The sequence below is a fragment of the Perna viridis genome, chromosome 13, assembly GCF_037379345.1.
Source record: "Perna viridis isolate PV_CMFRI_1.1 ecotype Kerala chromosome 13, ASM3737934v1, whole genome shotgun sequence".
Taxonomy (NCBI): Eukaryota; Metazoa; Mollusca; class Bivalvia; order Mytilida; family Mytilidae; genus Perna; species Perna viridis.
In genome coordinates, this window is record NC_142457.1 from 21742024 (window position 1) to 21767715 (window position 25692).

General features: G+C 33.8%; 1 protein-coding gene across 5 annotated transcripts in view; it reads left to right on the forward strand.

Annotated features, from left to right (window-relative positions):
* The first annotated feature begins 2753 nt into the window (after positions 1–2753).
* Positions 2754–25692, forward strand: part of LOC148599991 (uncharacterized) — a 218527-nt gene continuing 195588 nt past the window's right edge. For 2 of the 5 annotated variants that reach the window (XM_088559706.1, XM_088559708.1), the window contains exons 1-2: positions 20030–20214; positions 25497–25634. The gene's annotated coding sequence lies outside the window, so the exon portion shown is untranslated. The other 3 variants (XM_088559704.1, XM_088559705.1, XM_088559703.1) reach the window with 3 other exon arrangements.

Consider the following 25692-nt stretch of genomic DNA (forward strand, 5'->3'; position numbering starts at 1 on the left):
TTGTACCTGTACATACATTTATTCATAGATCTAGCATTCTGTGGTCGATTTTAAGCATGCAGTGTGATTTGTTCGCTAATTTTTCACATGTGAAATTGAATTGAGAATTCGATGCGACTAAACATCTAGAAGCAGTCTGAAATACGTCTTGTATTAGGTGTTAAACTTAAGGTCCAGTGATCTAGTATGTTAAAGGAAAGAGGAAAGGTCAGACATAAACACCTTTACAAACATAGCCCTAATTCATATCCTAATCATTATTATTGATAATGGACTTACCAGCATCGCCGCTGCATCTGCCCATACCCAGATATAATTATAATATCCAATACGTTCTGTGAGCTACAGGCTAAAAACCTTTAATTCCACTTTCCATAGGCTTCTATGCTAATTTCACAATATTCAATGGCTTCTCTGGATTTACCTTAACTTTAACCTGCAGAGGACTATATATCAGCATGATTCTACATATGTCAGCTCACAATCCTCAGAATGGCATGTGGGGTTAGCAGACTTGCAGTGCAGTACTGGTCACCGGAAGTGAAGGGTCTATAAATAGCATGGGAAATCTCAGTGTTTTCACAAGATAGGGGTATACTTAAAAATCATTATGGAGATTAGGCTTCACATTACAAGAAGCAAAATGCACCTATAAAATGTACAGAAATGTTTTTCCTTTCAGAAACCGTTTAAATTTTTTAAATAAGATGAGAACTTTTTTCACAGCACTATGAGGAACAGGGGTAATTTCTGCGTAGGACTATTTTTGCGTACGTTCCAAATGCTCATTGGTTGAATTGGTGGTCTGTAACCTACAGTTAACTTACCATCACCGCAGTTGTATCTGCTCACAACAGATTATATCAACTACTTTCTGTGAGCTGCAGTGCACTTACCAGCATCCCCGCTGTATCTGCTCGCAAACAGATTATATCAAATAATTTCTGTGAGCTGCAGTGTATTTACCAGCATCTCGGCTGTATCTTCTCACACCAAGATAAAATAAAATACTTTTTTGTGAGCTGCAGTGTACTTACCAGCATCTCGGCTGTATCTGCTCACACCAGATTATATCAACTACTTCCTGTGAGCTGCAGTTCACTTACCAGCATCCCGGCTGTATCTGCTCACACCCAGATTATATTCAATATTTTCTGTGAGCTGCAGTGTACTTACCTGCATCGCTGCGGTATCTGTTTACCTCCAGATTATATCAAATAATTTTTTATGATGATATCCAATACTTTTTGTGAACTGCAGTGTACTTACCAGCATCCCCGCTGTATCTGCTCACACCCAGATTATATGATTATATCCAATACTCTCTGTGATCTGCAGTGTACTTACCTGCATCCCCGCTGTATCCGCTTTTATCCAGTTTATAACCACTACTCTCTGGTCCAACCGTAAATGCGTACTTACCAGCATCCCCGCTGTATCCGGTTATATCCAGTTTATAACCACTACTCTCTGGTCCTACCGTAAACGTTCCATATTTTGCGTATTTTCTATCAAGTTCGAAGTCTTCTAAATCAATCCTTAACATGTACGTTCCTTCTGACGTTATTTGGTGGATGTTGTCGTTTCCTGGAAGAAACAGATTATATTATAATGATGCCAGAAGGACAACTGCTTAAATTAGAAAATTTTGTTGTTTTTGCTAACATGTTACTATGTCTACAGTGAGTAAAATGCATATTTTCAAATATGATAAAATAGGTAATCAAACCTGCATCAAGTAAATAAGAAGTTGTTTCTTAGATGATGACATTATTTTCTTGTCAATACTATGACCGAAAAAAAAATCAGCATTGACAAAATAACTTAATTTTGTAAACTTAATGCAAAAATTACCAGAAGTCGTTATGTTTTCTCATTTGCTGAGGTCTCACAATTAAATCTTTCAAAACTTCGTGATTAGTTTTCAGTTGTGTCAAAAACGTAGATATATACAGTATCATGTGTTTTGTTGTGAAGTTGTTAATTTTCATCGGTGTATAATACATGTGTATTATGTGTACTTCGTTACAACTGTAATACATTATCTATTTACTTCAATGTACCACAGCTTTTTAGTTGAACGAAGCTTAAGGAGGTAGATCTAGGTTAAGGGACTCCTCTCTTAAAATCACTTGAACATTTTTATTCAGCATATTACATCAATCTTATGAAGCATCTAATTCACTTGGATTGATTTTATTCTGCTTCAATTGAAAGCTTTAGAGGCTTTGGTATAATTAAATATGATACAGACATATCAATGATTTAAAGAGTTATCTATCTTACCCCAAGTCTATCTCTTTAAGTGCCTATACAGACTATTTTCATTAACAAAATTCTTAAAAGCGTTTATAAAATTATATATAGAAAGTTACCGAACAATGATTCGTGGCAAAATAGGTATGACACCTAAACGGAGAAGTTTGTACCGCAATGGTCCTAACTTGGCATTACAAACGAAATGTTGGCTTAAATCTAGATTTTACAGCGCGCTGCTAATTCTCTCTTTTCCATTGGGGTGTGGATATACCCGTGGCGATTAAAAAAAAAAAAAAAAACGGCAGCTAGTTAATTTTTAACCCAACATTTACAATTATTTATCTATATTGTCATCATATAACATGGACTGAATTTTCGAGATAGGTCCAGCCTCGTATTGGATTTTCTAAATATGGTCTTCATTTCCTTATATGGAATATTACGTTAAAATTTAAACATTGTGTACATGTAGTAAATCAAAGAAGGAGATCGCAGATCGCAGTAAAGGAGGTGAAACGGTAATATGAACTGAATATATCACTGACAGGTGAAGAATTTAACAACATATATTATTTTATTTAACAGATATGCTTTGTGTATACATGCATGTGATTGTGAATGGCCTGGATTATTTTGTATGTTCAAAGAGGGGGTAAAGGAAAAGAAGTTAATTAAAAAAAAACCTGATAATTCCAGCTATTCCAAATTCATTCTAAGTTTTATTATGTCAGGAACACTTTGTTGTGCTTTGTAGAACAAAATTATTCTGATAGGCAAAATTTCAAATTCAATGAAGAGAGAATGTATCACAGGGTTCACAAGAGGTTATTTTTAATGGGGCTGCACAGCCCTGTAATTTGCTTACCCTGTTAAAATATTTTGAGGCTCACCCTATAATTTGAAACTTCTGCTCTAATTGTTTCGACATACAATTTATGCACAGTTTTTTTAAAACCAACTGTGTGGTATAATAGAACTTCTATCCCCGTCATGTAGTATCTTGCTGTGGAGTATCTTCATCCCTCCTCGCTTCTACTAACCAAGCTCTAAACTGTAAAAATGATATTCTATATTGTAGTAAAAGTGTATTATAATATATACATGTAACTAGATATCATTGAGATGGAAACATCTGGGTGCCCACATATGAATTTCTCAGTTAATTAAAAAAAATCTTTAATTTGACCTTGAGGTGAAGGTTCAAGGTCAAGGGTCACCAAATATGATACACAACACATTGTCTTTGGTTGATCTACCCACATACTAAATATCAAAAATCTTCATCGAACGATAACAAGATTGACCCTAAGGTCAAATGTGACCAAATATAGTACACCAATATAGAACCATTAATTGTGATTTGTTCATCTATTTCCATGCTAAATATCATAAGCCTGCATTGAAAGAAAAAAAAAGTAAGTTTCCCGGACACTAATTTCTCACCAATAAGTCATAAATTTGACCTTGCGGTCGTATTGGTTCCGAGGTATCGCCGGGGGCCAATACGGCTGTCGAGACCAATATGATTTACCGAAACCTACATGTATAACAGGGCCAAAATGAAATTACATATTAATTGACAATTTTATTAACCAACTCAACTAGATGATTTGTAGAACAGATGTTTTTGCGTTTTACCAAGAACATGTATGTTTATTTGCATTGCTTAGTCTTAAACATCACTTTTTGTGCAAAGTAGAAGATTGTTTTGGGTGTTTCTGCAGCTTTTAATCCTGTTGATCAAAGTTCCTGAAAGAACACAATTCTGAAAGCACATTTTAGATATACAAATGTGCAATTCAAGTTATAGTATGCCCTTTTGTTTTGGACATTACTAAAGGGTTGCCTGTTATAATAAATTATTTGTTCGCATATCATAATTATGTTGATTAAGTTCATAACAACACACTGCTACATACGGATGAAATCAGTTCTAACCTCCCACAAAACTGTCCTAGAACTGTCAGAAGAACAGTTCTATGACAGATTTAGAACAGTTCTCGTACCATTCTAGAGTCAGCTCTTCTGTCTTGACTTGATTAAGGATCGGATTAGTGTTCAGTTATTTTGTTGTTACGCTTACTCAACTGTTTGAGTCGAATTTAAAATATAAACAAATTTCTGCGTTAATTTTACCGTAAATATTTTATGATTTAACAACTATCCCGAAATCAAGGATAATATGTAGAAGTCTCGAAAGCGCGGGGAGGGGGAGGGGGGCACTCAAATACTTCTTTGGTAATTATGTCCTAGTCATTGAAAGCTAGAAAATAACGTCCAAAATTTTACAAACCAAACTTTGCCGAATCTTGTGAAGAGACAAACAAAATTAAAAAATGAAGAAAGTCTACAGGACATTTCTGTATATTGATCTGTGATGCAACTGAAGATACTTGTGTATCAGATATTGCTGTCTAAAATAAAGAAGAGAGGGTGGACAGGGGAGTCTTCATCCCCGCTTCCCTTACCCTAGACCATTGCTTCCCGATCCCTTTTATTAGCTTTCTGTATCTTGCATTCCCCGTTCCCCGTCCCATCAACAACCGCTCCCCGTCCCCGCCATTTTAATCACAGATTTCCGCCCACTTAACCCCCGTATACGTATCGATCCCGTCCCCCTCACAGAAGAAAAACCTCCGTATAGAAAGTCTGCATTATTATATTCAACAACGTTCGACAACTACATTACTTGAATTTGTATTGACATACCTTTTATTTTACACCAAAATCAATTTATTTTTATAATATCGTTTTCGTTTTCAGTCAGAATCGCAACGCAATATACTAGGTATACCTCTAGTATGAAAATACAATTTTATGTATTCAAATATGGTGTTTTCTTCATACGTCTGTTATTTTCCCACCAAGTATGAGTTTGATATGCGAAATATTAAAAAATCGAGAACCGCGGACCCAGAAATTTTTTGATAATTTTATATTTCGATGTTACATGGTATATTCTAACCACATGAACAAATTAGACAAATCATGAGTCCGTCGCCCCGCCTTAATTAACAACACTTCTTGATCAATATTAAAATTATACAAATTCAAAATTCAATTAAAATTCGAATTGGTTGATTGGATAAAGCATAGTCAAATACAATTTACAGAAAATTGATATTTGCGTAATCCAATACATGTATTGACAAAGAACACCGTGCACCCCCTCACTCATCAACTTCATGGTGATCTTAGGTACCTTTATACCTACCGTTACCGAATCAATTTGTCACCAAAGAATATTCTCGGATTCTTTTCCTGTATAAGTCTATAATTGTACCCCTCTGGGTCAAAAAGCCAAGATTGTTGTGACTCAATTGTTTGAGATTCTTAGCCTTCCTAGGATAGAGTGTGAATAAACTAAAAAATGTTAAAAATATTACACCTACCCCTAGAAAACTGGTCTCAGTATCAAACAAAATTCTCATTCACAGCAGAATTTAGTCATTCATAATTAAGATAATGATGTACCTAACATATCTGATCAATTCAGGCGCTTATATTTTCCTTATGGGGTGACATTACTATAAGATCGGAAGAATGGGAATTTTCTACTATATCACCCGATATTGTATTTTTTTTAAATACCGTAGTTTAAACAAGCTTTTGTGTGATACGGTTCATTAAATTCATGTCTTAGCTTCAAAATGAGCCCAAGTAATAAATATTTGAACTTTTCTAAGTCAAGGTAGGTGCAAAATTGCAACTCTAACCCATGATAAAAAATGCCTCAACATGAGCTAAAATGTTAATTTTTGGCATATAAACGGTGCACAATAGACATGTTGGGTACTATTGTTTTAATTATCGATGTATTCAACATATTCTCTCATTTCAGGGGACGGCGTATTTCTCAGTTTTAATGTGATGATAAGGAGTTTTTCATAAAAAAGGGAGAATTTTCAGAATTTCATATTTTCTTTAATTTCACCTATAATTGGCAATTTCTTTCAAATACCGTACTTCAAACAAACCAAGCTTTTGTATAGTCAAATACAATTATATAGTGCCTTAGCTTTCTAACTAGCCCAAGTAATAAATATTTGAAGTTTTGGTGCACCTGGTCCATGCTCCCAGTTTTTAGTGAAGTCCAGTTGCTCATTTACTTTTGTTACTTTGTATATATGATTTTAGTTGCTTTATGTTCTTTGTTGTGTGTGTCTGTTTTCCATGTCTGGTCTTTGTCCATGGATTATACTCTTTTGATTACCACTATAACATTGGTTCCCTTGATTACTCTTTCAAGTTCAAATAGGTGGAAAATTGCCACCCTACCCATGATAAAAAATGCCTCAACATGCACTTAAATGTTAATTTTTGGCATATAAAGGGTGTACAATAGACATGTTGTGTTCTAGCCTGCTCATTTAAGGCGCGTATTTTTTCAGTTTCATCTGTGGCAACATCCCTTCGGCTCCTGCGTATGGAGTGTTCATATCATAACTCATACGTTATGCCAGAGCTTGCTGAAACTACGCAGACTTTTTGTATCGCGTTAGAACTCTAACAAATAGGCTTCTGGAACAGGGTTATGTTGCTACAAGATTGAAGTCATCACTACAGAAGTTTTATGGTCATCATCATGAACTCGTGGATCGTTATGGTGTATCCATCAGCACCATGAAAACTGATTTATTCAACGGGTCATAGTTTTCCTTTCCTCGTTTGTCTACCCCGGACTTGACTTTTTATGAGCAACTCGGCGGGTGTTTCTAGAAAAGCAGAGGACGCTTACCCTACCGGTGCACCTGGTCCATGCTCCCACTTTTTAGTGGAGTCCGAGTTGCTCATTTACTTTTGTTACTTTGTATGTATGATTTTAGTTACTTTATGTTCTTTGTTGTGTATGACTGTTTTCCATGTCTGGTCTTTGTCCCTGGATTACATTCTTTTGATTACCGCTATAACCTTGGTTCCCTTGATTTCTCTTTCATAAAAAGGCGTATTTTCGGATTTTCATATTTTCTTCCATTTCAACGTTAATTGGCATTTTTCACAAGTACCCTACTTCAAACAAAGTTTTGCATATACAAACACCTATATGTAGCATCTAAGCTATCATATGAACCAAGGCATCGCATACTTTAACGTATCACAAGCAATAAAGGGGAAAGAATGGTACCCCATACCTACTAAAACCCAGAATTCGTATGTGGTAAATTTGCATTTTTTTTAAATGGTGTTGGATACATGTATGCCAATCATTCATCGTAGTTGCGTCTTTGAAACCTAATATGTATAAAAAAAACAATGATAGCAAACAAAATCAAATCATGTAAAACTGATATTTTAAACAAAAAATATACAGTTTACGTGTTAAAATAGGTGATAATCGTTTTATTTTTAAATTTCCCTTTTGTTTGAATATTTTGTCGTCATCGGGACAATAAAAGCATAATTTGGCTTGAAAATGTGATTGATACAAGAAGATCTCCATAATAAATGCCAGACAGACATTGCGTGCAGTTCCTGTATACTATAAACGATAATTTTCTTTCATACGGGGCAGATTTTAGTGGGTATGGGTACCATTCTTTCGGTCAAATGGCATGGAATATGTTTAATGGTGCATTGCCTTGGCTGATTAGAAAGGTAAGATGCTACATAAATGTGTCTGAATATACAAATGCTTGTTTGAAGTAGGGTACTTGAAAACATTGCCCATTACAGGCGAAATGGAAGAAAATATTAAAATCCGGAAATTCCCAATTTTATGAAAAACTCATTATTGTCAGCTTGAAACTGAAAATAACTCGCCTGAAATGAAAAGATATGTTGAATACATCGATAATACCATACTTTAATAATTAATATATGATATAATGAACATGGTATGTCAAAATGGTGGGCCTTGGGGTGATATAGGACTCTCGGGTTGATATACCGCATGTCGGTGATACAGATCATTTTGATCTGTAATATTTAGTTTGCATCATTCAGGCATCCTAAATATTTAGCATGATATCGCAACTTGTAATGTACATGATACGAATCGAGAGATGAGTTTATAGTTTCAGCTGCTTATAAAAAAGACCTAAGTCTACGATGTCCTAGGCGGATCCAGAGGATACATGTATAGTAGCGGCCTCTCTCAAAAATGCTCGAAGATTTCTCCCTTTGAGTCCGCCACTGGTTTAATAGCGGCCATTGAACCATACGTTCTAGATTCACATAATTTTGACTCATAATTACGGAGGAGGCATTTAATTTATCGTAAACGATTTCAATAAAAACTGTGCTCTCTCCTTTAATAACTGCGTTATTATTAGATCGACCACATACCTGTACCTTTATTTCTAGTCAACGCTGGTAACTTTTAAGCTAGGGATGCATACGTAAAATTTATGTAGCAGGCGACTACTTAAATGCTTCTTTAAGTGTCAACTAGACTTACATGTGTAGTGTTATTTAGTACATGTACTCATAAAGTTTGTGTTTGTCTGTTAGATTTTGTTTTTTTTTTTAATTATAAATTTAGTAAATTGTAAATTCATGGCAGAACAACATGGTCACATTTATCATTAATTACAACCAATTAAAACCGAATATGAGTTCACAAATCATCTAAGAACCTAATATGTGTACATCTTTGTTGTGTTGAGTTCAACACGACTAAGATGCAAAAGGCTATGTGAAGAAAATTTCATTTACAAGCAAACACGGACCCATTCACTGGAATACATGTACAATACACTCCTTTGTTCGATAAAGGGTTCAGAAAGGCAGGCCAAACCAATAAGATATGTACCGTTTTTAGCCATATACCAAAAATGTACATACAGAACTGCATTCAATCTAATTATGATATCCATAAGTAAATGTACATAAACATAACAAAGTTTTGCATTGAAAAAAAGCCATTTGGTCAGATATACATTGTTGGAAAGAGGTCTGATTCGTCATTAACATACATGTAAGGTTGATTTTATCAAAACTTAGCTAATTAGCTAGGCTAGCTCGATCCGGTTTGATCTGAGAAGGCCTAGAGTGTACACTTATATTGTTCATGGATTGGTGATTTCGTATATAGTATATATAACGTTTATTTAGAAGTCGGATGATATATTGTGGTTCTTCTGAAAGCTAGTTGAAAATGACCGGCGCAATTGAACATTAACGTTTTAATGTCGGTTGAGTCGTCTCTCTGAACGAGAAATCCGGTCAATTACATTTCATTGAGGTCGCAAAGAAAATGTTAAGTGTTGCCGAACAGTTTTCTGTTGAAAAATGAAGCTGCAGGTGCATAAGTTAAAGTCGGATGCTCGGAATTTCGAGTCGGAGGCTCGGATGTCGGAGTCAGAGGTTACTGATCGGATTCGCAAGATGGCAGTGATTTCGATATGGAGTATGGCGCATTGAGGCAGTCGCAGTTGCAGAAGTTGAATCAACAAGAGAAGAAGATGATGTTGGAGAAATAGTTGAAAAGGAGAAAAGAGGTTGGGATGAGTGAGAAAGAATAGAAGAAGAAGGATGAAAGAAAAGAAAAAGGTGAAGATCTTTCTGGATTAGTTTCTGGTAACATTAATTATAAGAAACATGTTAAGGTTAAAGACAATCATCCGGTTTCATAAAACTTCTCAAATTGAGATTTTCCTGAAATCCTTAAGCTTCCCCAAATCAAATTTGACCAATCAACATTTGGAATTGGCGATTTGAGGAAAAACACAGGACTTGAAGAAATTTTCAACTTGAGATTTTGTTTAAACGAAACCCAGGCCAGGATGTTAATATAAAAAAGTAAGGAAAAAAAGTAATAATATTAAAGTATAGCTTCACGTAGAGTTAGAAAGATTCTAGATTTATACAGTTCCACGGAATCAGTTAGTTGTTATGGTAGTTCTGATACGAATGATTCTGATGTATCTTGTAAAACTTTAATGAAACGCAAATACAGACGTAGAAAGAAGTCTGGTATTTTTTTTTATAATCTGTATGATGAGGTTGTGATTTAAATATGCTGGGTCTAAGATACATTTTGATGATTTAGAGTTAAATTTATTTCAGGGTACTGGAAATTTTATTCTGAGCAAAGATTACTGGGAAAGAGAGAGACGACCGAACATAGTTATTAGAATAAATTACATATTACACAGGACTTCATGAAAGGAAGGGTTTGAAAAAACAAAACAAAACAAAACAAAACAAAACAAAAACAGCATGCCCATATAATAAGGCAAACAGAGAATGGTTTAGCTGATTGGTCTTAGTACTTCTAAAATTTGAAACCCATATTTTGATTAAATATGTTAAGACTTGTGAAAAATCAAATTTGTTTTTTTAAATTAGAATTTCAAGTGAGAATGTAAAAAGGACGAGATATTGTATTTGTCCTCGGCGTTTCAGAGAAAAAAGTGTGTTCATGAAATGTCGCAGTTTGGTAAATTTAGAGGTATAGATCGGTTCCTCTATCACATGTGTGCAATTTGTTGGATGAAGGACAGGAACCGATCCTTACATCCTTGAAGCATGTTCGTGAAATTGTCCACATCAAAATAAATGACTAGAGTCAGAGTTCGATGTATATACGCCGAGCAAAAGGCTTTTGAATTCAATCCTATGGCATTTCGTCAAGTCAGTAATCAAAACTACTAAAGGAAGAGGCCGGTTTCTTTTAACCGCAACTCATCTTAAATCATACAAGATCGAATATAGTTGTGATACGAGGTATAGATGTAGTGTGGTGTACTTCCTAAATTTGAAATAATTTTTTATACGGAATACGCTTTCGCGCATGCTCAATCGACGTACATGAATATTGTACGTTCATTATTTTACTTAATTAAACGACATTCACCACTTTTTTAGGTGCAAAACTGTCCAGACATAGAAAGGTGTAGAACGTGTCGAAATAAACCTTCCCCCTTCTATGTATAAACATCTGCGCACGAAGTCCGGACCCGTCCCATTTTAATGTGTAAACTAGTATGACTGGTAAACCCTTACCCATTGTTTTGAGTAAAATATTGACTTATTTAATGAATTATTTAAAATTCAGGAATTTAATATGCACCTTTTAACTTGGTGGAGCAGAACTTTAAGAAAATAAAAGGGTGTTCAACACTTCCCCCCACCCCACCCCCACAAAAAACCGACTGGTTTATCAATCACAAACAACAGGAAATGACAGTTTTACACATTTTAATAGAATGAATTGAAAAATGTTAGTGGAAACAATTTCCCATGTGCCAACCATTCCTTATGCGGGTATGTTAGTGTAAACAATATTTATTCATGAAAACATACAAAATATACTATTAATTTACATAAATTAACAATTAAGATTCAGAAACAAACTCAAAGCTTTTATAAATCTGATTCCTATTAAGATAAACACACAAAAAGTAAACACAAGTATGACAGCTTGCTCAGATTGTTTCGTAGAACAAATATATAGTATTAAATGTCATAATTTATAATTATTATGATTAAACAATAAGTAGTAAAGTGTAAATAATTTAAGATATTTAAAGTTAGATGATGAAATGCAGGATATACTTGCAGATTATTAGGATATGAAACGTTTTGTCTTAATTATGAAATTTTGTACCAACAGAAATATATCACTATTTTGTTTGTCGGTTAATTCATTTGAACAGTATAATAAGAGCTTTTCATCAACCGTAACAGATAATTGTGTTAAAGGATCCAGCAAATATCTTTGTTGATTTTTGTATAAGGGACAAGTTGGTAAGAAATGACTATTAGTTTCAAGGGAACCGCGGCGACAGTGGGTGAATCAGTTAAATTCCTTACAAATAAATGGGAATTTAGAGAACTTGAGTTCATGCGCATACGTGCGTGTAACATTTGACCGAGACGACACCCGGTGTAGAAATAGACTGGGACTTTGTTGTTGAGATCTTGAAGTTTCCTTTTAAAAAGCGAAATTGAATTACATGTCCTTCTCCGGTTGAAGCAATTTCCAGAGTTTGATAGATGAAGGTAGGAAATAGCCCGCATAAAGACTGGTTCTAGTGTTTATATTTAATAAATTGTCCGTCTGTTGAGTATTATGCTCGTGTCTACTACCGACACGGTTGGGCACTAAATTAATTATTGTTGACCATTTTATGAAAATATAATAATTTGTGTCTCTTACGTCTGTTTGTCAGTTTTTCCCATCTAGTTTCGTCATAGAGTTTTAGAATGCTGGTTAATTTTGTTCCACCTGTTACAATACGAGCAGCGTCTAATTGTACATTTTCAATTTTATCAATAAAAGTTTGGTTTTGATTATCCCTGGTTACATCCGCATATTCCAAAATCGGACATACAAAAGACAAGTTTAATTTTTCAAGACTAAATCTATCTAGAACTGATTTTAATTTTCTGAGAATGTTGATTCTTTTGTACAATTTGTCAATTATGTAATTGCAATGGTCTATCCATTTACCATCACTCGATATATAAACACCTAGGTGCTTGTGATTTTCAACAGATGCAATTTCGTGACCGTTCATTTCTAGTGAATGGTGAATAGGTTTATTTACTTTACCAGACACAATCATTGTTTCAGTTTTTTTGAGGATTGAATTTCACTAGCCAATCTTGAGACCATTTATAAATTTTTGAGATATCACTATTTAAAGTTTCAGCCGCGCTAATAGGATTATCAACAATAACATATAGGCTTGTGTCACCAGCAAATAGTTTGATTGTTGCTTGAATTTCGTCAACAATGTCGTTTATAAATATTAGGAACAACAAGGGTCCAAGAATAGACCTTTGTGGTACTCCAGCATTTATACACAACCAATCCGAATGTGACCCATTTAAAACAACCCTTTGAGTCCTACCCTATAAATAGTTACGAAACCGTTCTAATATACTACCCGATATCCCTGATTTTGTAAGCTTGAATAATAGACCTTTGTGCCAAACTCTGTCGAAGGCTTTTACTTATGACACAAAAGACAACTCTTATTTCTTTTCCAGCGTCAAGAGCTTTTACGAAGTCATTAGATCTGTTTATTAATTGGTTCACAGCAGAATCCCCTTTCGTAAGTCCAGACTGATGTTCGCATAGGAGTTGGTTTTGTCTTAAATGATTATAAACGTGTTTGTATACACAGCGTTCCATACATTTCGACATAATACACAAAAGGAAAATTGGTCTGTAGTTTTTTACGTCATTGGGTTTACTATTTTTAAATACAGGAGTGACATGCGCTTTCTTCCACTGAGATGGAAAGATAGATTTTTGTAAAGATTTATTAAACAGTTTGCAGAGAGGTTTGTTTAGTATGTGTGAGGCTTCCTTCAATAATCTAGGATTAATTGAATCGGGACCAGATGCTATTGTACAGTTTAAAATAATAAGTACGTCTTCTATTTCAGTTTCATTTAGAGATAGTTGTGAAAGTGTAACTTGTACATGGACCTGAGTATTGGGCAAATTGGCGTTGGTTTCATCTGTTAGACTGTGCTGAGAAAAATAAATTGAATTCTTTAGCCTTATCAGTATCATTAAAAATAAGGTGATCTCCTTTTAACAAAGGAGGAATGCTATTATCTTGTTTTTTTTTTAAACCACTAAAACTTTTAATAATTTTCCACCAGTTACTACTACACGAGTTACTGTTAGAAATTTTGTTAATAAGAGACTGTTTATATTCTTCTTTGGACGTTTTAACCTGTTGAGTAACTTTGTTTCTAATTTTCCTAAATTTTTCCCAATCTGAAGCATTATTATATTTTTTTGCGTGTCTATGAATACGATTTTTTCCCTGACCGATCTCTTAATTTCATTTGACAACCAGGGTGGTTGAGAATTACGTATTGTTACAACTTCATTTGGAATATTTTTATCTGCAGCATCTAGTATAGCTGATGTAAGATTTTCAGTGATTTGATCGATATTTTCATTATTTGTAATCAAGTCCCAGTTGACATCCCGGAGATCATTTCTATAAGAATCATAATCTGCACGATCGTATAGCCATATTTTACGTTTAAATGTTCTACAATTATTTTTGGTAAATTTAGAAATGCCATAATAGGACAATGAAAACGAATTTGTTCCGTTAGAGAAGGACCGACTCCGCTATATGCAATTGGGTTCGTGTTGTTTGTCATTATTAAGTCTAGAATAGAGAAAGAGTTTTCGGTAAAAATGTTTTGGTTCATCAATTAATTGATTTAAAGAGAACTGATTCAAAAGTTGCTTAATTTTTGAGTTATGATTACAGTTTAACTGGTTTTCATTGAAATCACCAGTGATGACGATATAATTATTATTCGTATTTAAGGCCGAATCAATGCTATGCTCGAGTTTTGACCAAGTCTCTTGTGAACTATTTGGGGTTATGTAAAATGTTCCAAATAAAATCTGTTTACCATTCAAATGAAGTTCAATCCATAATCCTTCTAGTCCGTCAATTTCTAGATCACTTCTACGGCGTTAATATTATTTTTAACATATACAATAACTACAATAACACCTCCACCTGCCTTAGCAGGTCCTCGATCGAGCCGGAATGGGCTGTGATAATTTTTATTTTTAACAGAATCATCTGATTGGTTACTATTTAACCAGAACTCAATGAACGCTAAAATATCGGAATCACTATATTCTGCCTCAGTAATATCAAGTTTTTGATAAATACTTTGCACGTAAAGATGTACGAACGAGAAAGATGATCGGAATAATTCGTTAAAATTAGAGACATCATCAGAATTTACCGAGCTTACACTGGATATAGTGTCATTTAAAGGTCCGGGGTTAGATTCAATTCCAGTCAATATAAGAAGAATGAGAACGACGATTAACATAAAAAAATATGAATAATTTAGGCATATCCTTACATGGGGACTTATTAGTAACAGTCACTGAAGATGGATTGAGAAATTCAGTCAAGTTTTGTTCGTAAGTTAACACGAAATTGATCAAAACGCTAAAAGTAACGGCACGTTTTTTATCTTTAGAAAGGACTATTAAGTTGATACAAAATACTTCAAAGAATGATAATCGTTTTTTCTTAGAAAACGTGACAATAAAACGACCCACTCTTACTCGGTATTGATCAATACCGATACCCATTCAATATAAGTCACACCGGGTGAGTAGAACGGAATGGAGTAACAGCAGACCGGGCAACAACAATATGTGCATGTATAAGTGCATTTCATCTTGAGTTTATACATTTATAAACAAAGATAATGTAAACAAAAATAAGGCAACGGGAGTTGACATGTGATAGAATCTAAGAGGATTAATTTGCATTCATAAACAATTCTACAGGTGTGAAATGACGTATTGAACAAATAGTCCAGATGGTTACGCATAAGTGATGAAAATTACTATCAGAGCTTGGGTATTATAGTAAACTTTGAATGAAATGAATAGACAAGAATGTACCTTCTATTTTCTATGTGTCACCATACCACGGGAGAAAATATTCATACATTTGATTGTGTATATTTTATAAAATGATTACACAGGCAAAACAGTTGTTGTTTTTAACATACATACGCATACTAAAGTAAAATATGAGATTATTGTTTAAGAACCGTGTACAGTATGTATGTGAAAAAAAGGAATAGATGACTCAGGATGTCAAACTTATTTTAACAAAATACTGTGGAAAAAATGAGTATTAGTAGCACTAATCACGAAGATTTACAGTATTCAATGGATGCACCTTACTTACCGGCATATGTAAAAAAATATAAGCTTGAACATGAACTGAAAAAATGTTGTACCAAGTCTGAAAAGCTTATAGTATACATATGGTTGTCTTTCTTTTATTACATTGTATGATAAAATGCACAGTTCGGATAAACGCATCCTAAACCTTTTAATATGCATTGAAATTTAGTTGAGTATCCGTTTGTCTTTCTTGTCGTCCCCCATTTCATAAACAAAACTTTGTACAGTTCTTAAGCAGCAAAAATACAATAGGTGCAAGTTCGATTTTGAGCTAGATAAAAAATTAGTTTTCGAGTTAGCAACTCACCACTTTGATAACCTACTTGAAAGCATTATTGGGCGTAATTCCGTGATAACTAACAGGAAATTTCGCAGAATGATAGGATAGAATGCTAGAAAGTCCCCTTTCAACTTTTCCTGCCGATTCAACCATAACATGTAAACGATTACGAGCGAACAAGTCCCAGTTTGGACGTTGCTCACATTTGTGTATATCTTATTAAAGGGCAACTGCGGAGTGAATTTGCGTCTAAAAAACGATATATTGAAAATAATCGATATCAAGAGATATGGCTTAATGCTTCATCTGCGTCTAGATGTTGTAAGAGGGACTTCAACAATCAAAAAAACATTAACACCCTAAAACCAGACCAAAAAGCCCCATATGACGTGTACATAGGCAGAATTCTTGATAAAATAAAAATCAGGTTTACTCCCTTGCTGCCCATTGGCCATGGAGTGAAACCTTTGGCGAAGCCTCGGGATAACCAGCTAATAGCACCAGGCTTTCAGGTAGAGATAACTGCTAATCTTGTATTAATCGATCGCTGCAAAAATAGGTCATTGACGCATCGCATGTCTGGAGCAGTCAAATTGTTTATTGCAAGTGTATTTTAATGGAGTTTTTTTTTCTTTCTCAACGGACCACATCAAGTTTTAAAGTCTTAATCTCCTTGCGTTTATCGGTGTCCTCATCGTCGTCGTCGTAAGACGTCAGCGCCTCCCATACCCCGGAGTCAAATTAAACCTGGGATTAATAAAACAGCTTCTTAGTGCCAGATTAAAACTTTTTTTCAGAAAAGAGTGAATTGGCTATGAGGATATGAAACTTTGCTTAGGAACCTACCATTTACATGTAACTTCCGGTATGGAAGGGGTGCTTAGTTTTTTTCTTTGATTGTTAAATTTATTCCGAACAAACAACAACACGGTTTTAGGAAAAACATAGGATGTTCAACAGCTTCATCCGCACTGCATGAGACAATATACGAAAATATTGTACGTAATAGTAAAGTCTGTGTAGCCTTTTTAGACACGCAAAACGCATTTGATACTGTGTGGCATTCTGGATTACTCAACAAGTTGTACCAACTGGGGATTACGGGAGACATTCACAAGCTTATATATAATGCATACCAAAATATTTGTGGAACAGTCCTATTTGATGGTGCAATGTCTTCAAACCTTAAGACTCGCCACGGTACGCCAAGGAGGAGTACTATCCACCTTCCTTTACCAACTTTGTATGAATGAACTTTAAGAAATACTTGAAGAACTGAGTATCGGAGCCACTGTGAAGATTGTATATTCTGGTTTGCCGACGTTAGCTGACGATATTGCTTCAATAGCTACAACTCCACATAACCTGCAAGTCATGCTGAACTGTTGCTATGATTATTCTATGCGTTGGAAATTCAAGTTTAATCCAGCTAAATTTTCTATTTTAGTTTTTGAACATAAATCACGTGTGGTTGGGCATGTTTGGACATTAGGAAAAGGCGTTATCGAAGTAATGGATACACAATGTCATTTAGGTATTCATATTACTGATAACTTAAAATAGGAACTTAAACTTGATAAAGCTTATCAAAAAGGTCGTAATGCTCTGTATTCCATTGTTGGAAATGGACACAAACAACCGGATATAAACCCAGTGACTACTTTACCGAAAAGTCGTCATACCAACTGTGTTATATGGCTGTGAAACATGGAATAACTTACGTCAAATTGATATCACAAAAGTCAACCGTTTTCAGCATTATGCAGTCAAAATTATACAGGACTTTCGTAGACTTACCCGCTCGGATATGTGTGAAAGTTTACTAGGTATACATAAACTGGTAACTGAAATCGACAGGAGGGAACTCTCTTTTTTTTTCAAAAACTTACAAATTTACCATATTCGTCAACCTATTAAGAAAATCCTTCTAAAATACTCTACTCACTTGTGTATAAGCATGACAGTGAAATTGGTTTCTTACCGGATGTATTCGAACTATTTGTCAAGTACAACCTAGCATATACCTTTAACGACTATGTTTCCTAGTATACATTCCCGAGTAAAACCGTATGGGCGAACATTCTCAGCCATGCAATACATACCTTTGAAACTAGCGAATTGCAATCTCGAATGAACAATGATAATGAGTTTATAAGATTCAAAGAAATCTAAAACAAATATGTCCCTGGATCTGTTTGGACTATTCCAAAGACGGCTTCTGAACTACGAATTTCATTCTATGTCTCAAAAATGATTAAATGTCCACCTCAACGTTAATATGTTTGTTTATCTGGACAACTTTGAAAGTGAAATACTACTTCAAACAATGATGGGTAAAGTTCTCCCTCATGACAAATTTAGTGACTCCACAAAAGAGGAATTTTTGAGATTGTCATTTCATTTTCTAAGACTCATGAACATTTCATATCTTTCCGAGTGAATAATTTTAAAATGTCAGTTAGGATAAATTTATATTAAACTGTGCTGTATTGTACATACATTTTGTGATTATAATGTATTTTTGTCTTTTTCCCCATCTTCAAACTTATTTATTCATTAAATTATTCATTTAACTAATCCTTATAAACTTTCAAGTCTTACATTTTCAAAACTTTTGTTTCCATAACGAATATTGGTCTTTACGAAACGTCTCAGAATGTGACGACTCTATTCGCTACACTGCTCCATCGGATCAAATTGATACAGGGGAGATATATAAACGTATAGAAAGGTCTGAAATTTCCCAACGAAATTAGAACGGTAAAATTTGCGATGCAAATTTTTGGTCGTTCCCTCCGCGGGACTCGAACTCGTACCGCTGTGACATCTATGGCAACACCGCCTGCACAAAGTCCAGCGCCCTAGACCACTCGGCCAGCTAGGCTATATATATATATAAACTTGTCATGTTTAGCATTATGAGTTTTCATATAATCTCACTTGTCTGTATTTCAATCCTAAAAGGTCTTCATGAACAGTATTTTCCCATGAACATTACATATACACTATCACGGCTATTCCCTTCCTAAACTTACAGTCGTCATGGACATTTGCATGAATGGTGCATGTACATAAATAATTATGTTAGTTGAAACTTGTGACTGACTCATCTTTTCAAAATGAATTGGTGTGTGTGTGTGTGTGTGTGTGTGTGTGTGTGTGTGTGATCATAATGTTTTGAATATATATTTGTTGTATACTTATATCATGTTTATTGAATGTAAATCTCTGTAAAGAGGAAATAAAGATTATGATTATGACCATTGATGTATGATAGATGATCATTACGTAGATCCTTTCAACGATTAGTCATTTTGTATGGATTTAGTTTATGTAATTAGTACTGTCTCCACACTCTGCTCAATCGGGCATCCTCTAGTTTATGTACTACGTCTCAGAGATAATAAGAAAGAATATAATAATAAATTAATTTGCGAATTGTTAGAATTTATTTCACCAATAGGGTTTGAAGGATCTTTTAATTCAGATTCAGATCAATCTTGTCAGGGGGTACCCAATCATACGGGTGTTATCAAGTTTTGAAGAGGGAGTGTGGAAGTATGTATACAAAGAAGCCTCCTATGGTACTTTACGTAGTCTGCATAAAAAAAAAAAAACTGCAGGAAAATCATTAGCTAATGATGGAAGTTATCATTTGTTAAAACATTTGTTATAAACTTGCCTACATCAAAGGACAATACTATTTCGATTTATGGTTGTGATTTCATTTCGTCTCGATTTCCTTCGATTCATTTAGATGTATTTCGTTTCGATTTGTTTCGTTTCGACTTCGTTTCGCTTTTTACAAGAACTCATCTTGAAAAGACCCCTTGATCCCCTTACCAGGTTTGATAACAACGTGCTAGATTAGTTATTTTGTTTTGTAGTGTTCCTAAGTAGAACCGCAATTGTCTTCATCTATAAGTGTTTTCCAATGTAAAAAGTTCAATGAGTGCAGTGAGGTTCTACGGCAGACGATGATTTCAACAATTCACATAGACTCGGTTACTCTGACCTATATAAGGTAATCTTGGTCATATTTACAGTTCATGTGAAATGTAGGTTTTTTGGAAGAACTCCATAAATGCCATTGCTTTGTTGTTAAAAAAATCGCTTCAGTTCGAAAATTTTCACTTTTTCAAGTGCCTATAAACCATCGTTTAACTTTATGTAAATAATACCACTTATAAAGGTGAACTAATCTCGTAGCATGTACCAGGAAGTAAAAAGATAACAACGGGGCGTTTTCCGAAAACTGACGTTCAAAGAAGTTAACTAAGTGCCAATATTTGGGAATACCGGACAATTAAGAGTATGATCTATTCTCATTTGAGCTTTACTTGAGTTCATTGTATCATCCTCCATTTTTCGTACAAAATTTGATGAATTTCTGCTCAAACTATGTCAAGGTTCAAATTATTAAAAAAACTTTTTGTGTTGGTTATAGTCTTTGACAGAGATGTATAATATACATATTGTATACTTAAGTCTCTGTCTTTAATTATCATTTGTTTGTCATTGCTTAATACAACGTGGGTAGATAAATATTTCATTTTTAGTGCAGCTCGGCGTATATAAACTTTACATCACATTCACAGTCGTTACAGTTTATATATATTTATAACTAATGATGCATTATCATTGTACTGCATTTGGACATATAAATTTGAAATAATTTTCTACATTACAATTTGTAGGCTATAAATATTTATTTATCTACAGACAGTTATTTGTTTTATTCTAATCAGTTTTGAAAAAAGAAAAGATTGAAAATATGAGTTATCTTTCTTTGCTTGAAAAAAAATCCAAATAAACTTGATTCAAACTAAATGATAAATAAGGATATTTACTGTATTTGATAATAATACGTCCATTGTGTCCTTTTATACCATATTATATACTTCATACAAAAATAAAACAGAATAATAAGAGATTTGCCAAGCGCAGCATGGAACGACAACAATCAGATGCCGATTCAAGGACTGGCATGCCGGACGTACACCCCCACCCTATATCTGTAAGACAAAAAAATTTCATTCAATAGCATCGCATTATACAATGTGGATGGATAAATATTCCATTTTTTAAGTGCAGCTCAGTGTATATAAACATTAGATCGCATTTATACACAGTCGTTACAGTTCATATATATGTCTAACTAATGATGCATTATCATTATACTGCATTTGGACATATAAATTTCTTCATTACAATTTGTGGGCTATAAATATTTATTTATCTACAGTTTTTTTTATTCTAATCAGTTTTGAAAAAAGAAGAAGTTGAAAATATGAGTTATCTTTCTTTGCTTGAAAAGAACCAAATAAACTTGATTCAAACTAAATGACAAATAAGGGTATTTACTGAAGTTGATAATAATACGTCCAATGTGTCTTTATATCCCATAGTATATACTTCATACAAAAATAAAACAGAATAATAAGAGATTTGCCAAGCGCAGCATGGAACGACAACAATCAGATTCCGATCCAAGGACTGGCATGCCGGACGTACGCCCCCACCCTATATCTGTAAGACAAAAAAATTTTACCACAAGTTTCACCCAATATTATTTTTTGCCTTGCTTTGCATGGCATTGAATTCAATTAATGCCCCCCTAAACTCAAATCCTGGATCCGCCCCTGACAATATCTAGACATATGTTCGCTTGAAGCACAATCTTTGCTTCTATCAAAAGCCAAATATTGACTCCGGCATCAAAATATCATAGCGAAATTTATACCTCCATTATGATAATTAGCCTTCCCCCAGTATGATATTTAACCCCTGCGATATTTTGACCCCCCAATCACAAGTTGAATAAAATAGAGGGGTAAATATCATAAGGGGTTAATTTATTGCATCACAGGAAGGGGTTAAAATATTGCGACAGGGGGGTTAAATATCAAAACAGGAGGTTAATTTATTGCAGCGTGGGGTTAAAATATAGCAATAAGTTTAAGCTATCGCAGCAGGGGGGTTAAAATATCACAGCAGGGGGCTCATATATAGCAGCAGGGGGTTAATTTATTGCAGCAAGGGGTTAATATATTTTTTAAAGAGACCTGTATTTTCTCTTGATATAACTGAATTAACAGTTATATTTTGATACACCAGTATTACAATGTAGTATCTGTTTTTTCTTGCATGTAACAGATTATCTCAAAATGCAAATGAATAGCTTGGCTAAGTGCTGAATGATAAAACCTGCAACTTGGTGAACTTTGGACAAGTGTGGGCACATAATTTGGTTTTGACACGCTTCAACATGGGAGCTTATTTGAATAAGATTCAGATGATATTTTTTAAAGTTTTTACACATTGTTCCTAAGGAAATGGTAGAGGGTCAGATAGTTTTTGGAGGTTTTTGCCCCACCATTTTTTTTAATCAAGGGCTGAAAGGCAGATATTTTAATCCCTTGATGCGATAAATTATCCCTTCTGCTGCGATATTTTAACCCCCTGCTGCAATAAAGTAACCCCCTGCTGCTATATATGAGCCCCCTGCTGTGACATTTTAACCCCCCTGCTGCGATAAATCAACCCCATGTTATGACATTTTAACCCCCTGATGCGATTAATTAACCCCCTGTTATGATAACTTACCCTCCTGCTGCGATATTTTAACCCCCTTTCTGTGATAGATTAACCTCCCTCTATGGGTGTAAAAATATCATAAGGGGTATGTTAAAATAACCCAGAGAGTCAGTATTTTATACGATATATTGACACCGGGGTTAAAATATCAGATGATATTTTATCCCAGGGGTCAATATTTTGTGGGGGTCAAAATATCATATGACACCGGTTATTACCAATATTGTATTTTGATAGGAACTGTTCATTGATAGAATTAATTGCCTGTGACTTGGAGCAAGTTAGGAAGACCATGTTAGTTTTTAACAAATTTAAACATATGGATTTGCAGTTCCATTGATACATCTGGGTTAGAAACAATATCCGCACAAAGAATTTCTGCTTTTAGGGTGTTTTTCAATACCTTAATCTTGGAACCTTATGACTCCGATTCTACTTTTTTTTGGGTGTGACCCTGATATTGGGGTGGGGGGATAGTTTCCATTTCAAACATAGCTCTAACTACGTAGGAAACAAATCAAGGTCCCTTTTTTCCATAAAATGATGAAGTTTTAACCCCTTTTTTGATCTTATAATTGACAAAAGCTTGTAATGATCCCTTCAAAAGGCAGAAAACAGCTTCCCCTAAATAAACTTATCTTAATTCTTGTGGTAACCGAGAATTTTAAGACGGCCTTCTTTTCCTGTCTCCCTTTACCCTCATAAATGGCCGACCCCTTATAACTTGGAAACAATAAGAGATATATGTTTCAGAAAACTGATTGTAAAAATGCAGATTGGCTTTATCATGAGGAATCCTTTGCAAAACTTTTTAAATCATAAAATACTTTAAAATCAATTAGTTTTTTTTTTTTTGTTTTTTTTTTCAGGCATGGCCTACGTTAGCCCCAGTACTACATTCTGCAGTTCGCCATACCCCCCACCCACCAATTTTAAGAAATAGGTTTGAGATTGGAGATTTTTATGATTTTATTATGCAAATAAAAATAATTAGGGAACCATTAGCTGTATAATTGGATTGAACCGGCTTCACTTAAAAATGTGTCAGCTGTGTATTTCAGGAAACTGAGTTCAAAAAGGGCACAATTCCCACACAATTTCATATTAGTATTTATTCACAACTACAAATTTTCTCTTTAATACAAACAACATTTCTTTTAACTCTGGTCAGTAGTATGACAGGAGTTGTTATGAAAAAGAAAAGAATATATAAGGTACTTCTGTAAACCAAGTTCAAAGTATCATTTCATGTTTGAGAGAACAAATGTTCCTTGTATAAAATGAATTGTGTCCTAACTAGTACCTCTCTTTGAAATATATTTAGTAATTTGCCTGGAATTTCAAAAACAACCTAACTGGGATGAGGAGCTCTAAGAGTGGGACGAGGGGCGCAGTGCTGGACTAGCGCTGTTTATTATTTAGATGATATTGAGCCTATTTTGTTACATTGGTTCATCCTAATCTTGGGTCAGATTGTCCTTTAATGTATTGAGAGGGCATATAGCTCATGACACACAAAGTGAAATGAGTTTCTGTATATCAGATTTCAATCCTTATAAGTAGAACTATTTCTCGTAATTGTAGGTTGGTTTTTTGTGTACCTTACTTAAGTAAATACTTCTGGACACTGTGATTGTGCTAATGTACGAAATCTTTTAGTTATTCCTGCCAATCCTGGCTTTGACATTAGAATACTACTTTTAAAAAAATGTATTATGTATTAGAAAGCCATAATATTATATTTTTCTTTAAATTTGTGTGCCATTAGTAGAAGGACAGGGAGAGACACTTTACAATATTGGTTAATTTCAATATTTCCCTAAATTAATAGAGTAATATGCAACGAACATCTTCAAAAACAAAAGCAGACAATTTTTATACATCATTTTCTAATGATAAAAAAAAAATCAACTTTTAATATTAAAAATACAATTTCTAATATTAAAAATGCGTACAAGTGACACAGTGATAATGAAATTTAGATTTTTAGTATTAAAAATTTATATTCTAATATTGGAAAATGGTTTTCGAATATTAGAAAATTATTTTTTTTTTTCAAATTAGAAATCGGATTTCTAATATTAGAAAATGATTTTATATATTAAAAGATCATTTTTGAATATTAGAAAATGAATTTTTAATATTAAAAATGATTGTAGAATTTTTTTATATTAAAGATCATATTCTGAAATTAGAAATCGATTTTTTGATATTAGAAATTGATTTTTTAATTTTAGAAATTGGATTTTTAATATTAAAAATTCATTTTCTTCAGTTAAAAAATCAATTTCTCTTGTTAAAAAAAGTTTTTATTTTTGATAATAGTAATTTCATGTTTAATAGAAAATCAGTTTCGACATATACATATCAGATTTTATTTTGATGTCTAAATGTGTCGATAAAATATGCAAACTTATAAAATGTTGTATGACAATTGAAAAAAAGTGGCAAAAGATAATGATTTGGAAAACAATATTCAGAGGTAAGAGTAAAGGAAAAAGAGTTTTGTTCTCTATTGATAGATCAATGGATACGGCAATATTCGTTTTTTTAGAAGAACTAAATTATTTTTTTTTATAATAAAACAAAATACTATCAGTATATGATGAAAAAATATGAAAAATTGAATTAAGTTGAAAATATTCTGTATTATTTAGAAAAAAAGTTATATAGTGAATATATGACAGTGTGTGTTCCATTTTTTCCCAGGTCATTGATACAAGAAAGGTGTGTAACTCGACCACTCCACGTGAATGAACACAGATTGTACTTGCCAGGTCATTGATATAAGGAAGGTGTATAACTCGACCACTCAAGGTGAATGAACACAGATTGTACTTACATAAGGTAATATATCATCTGTATTGATGTGGCACGTGGATGGAATTAGGGTAATACATTTTTT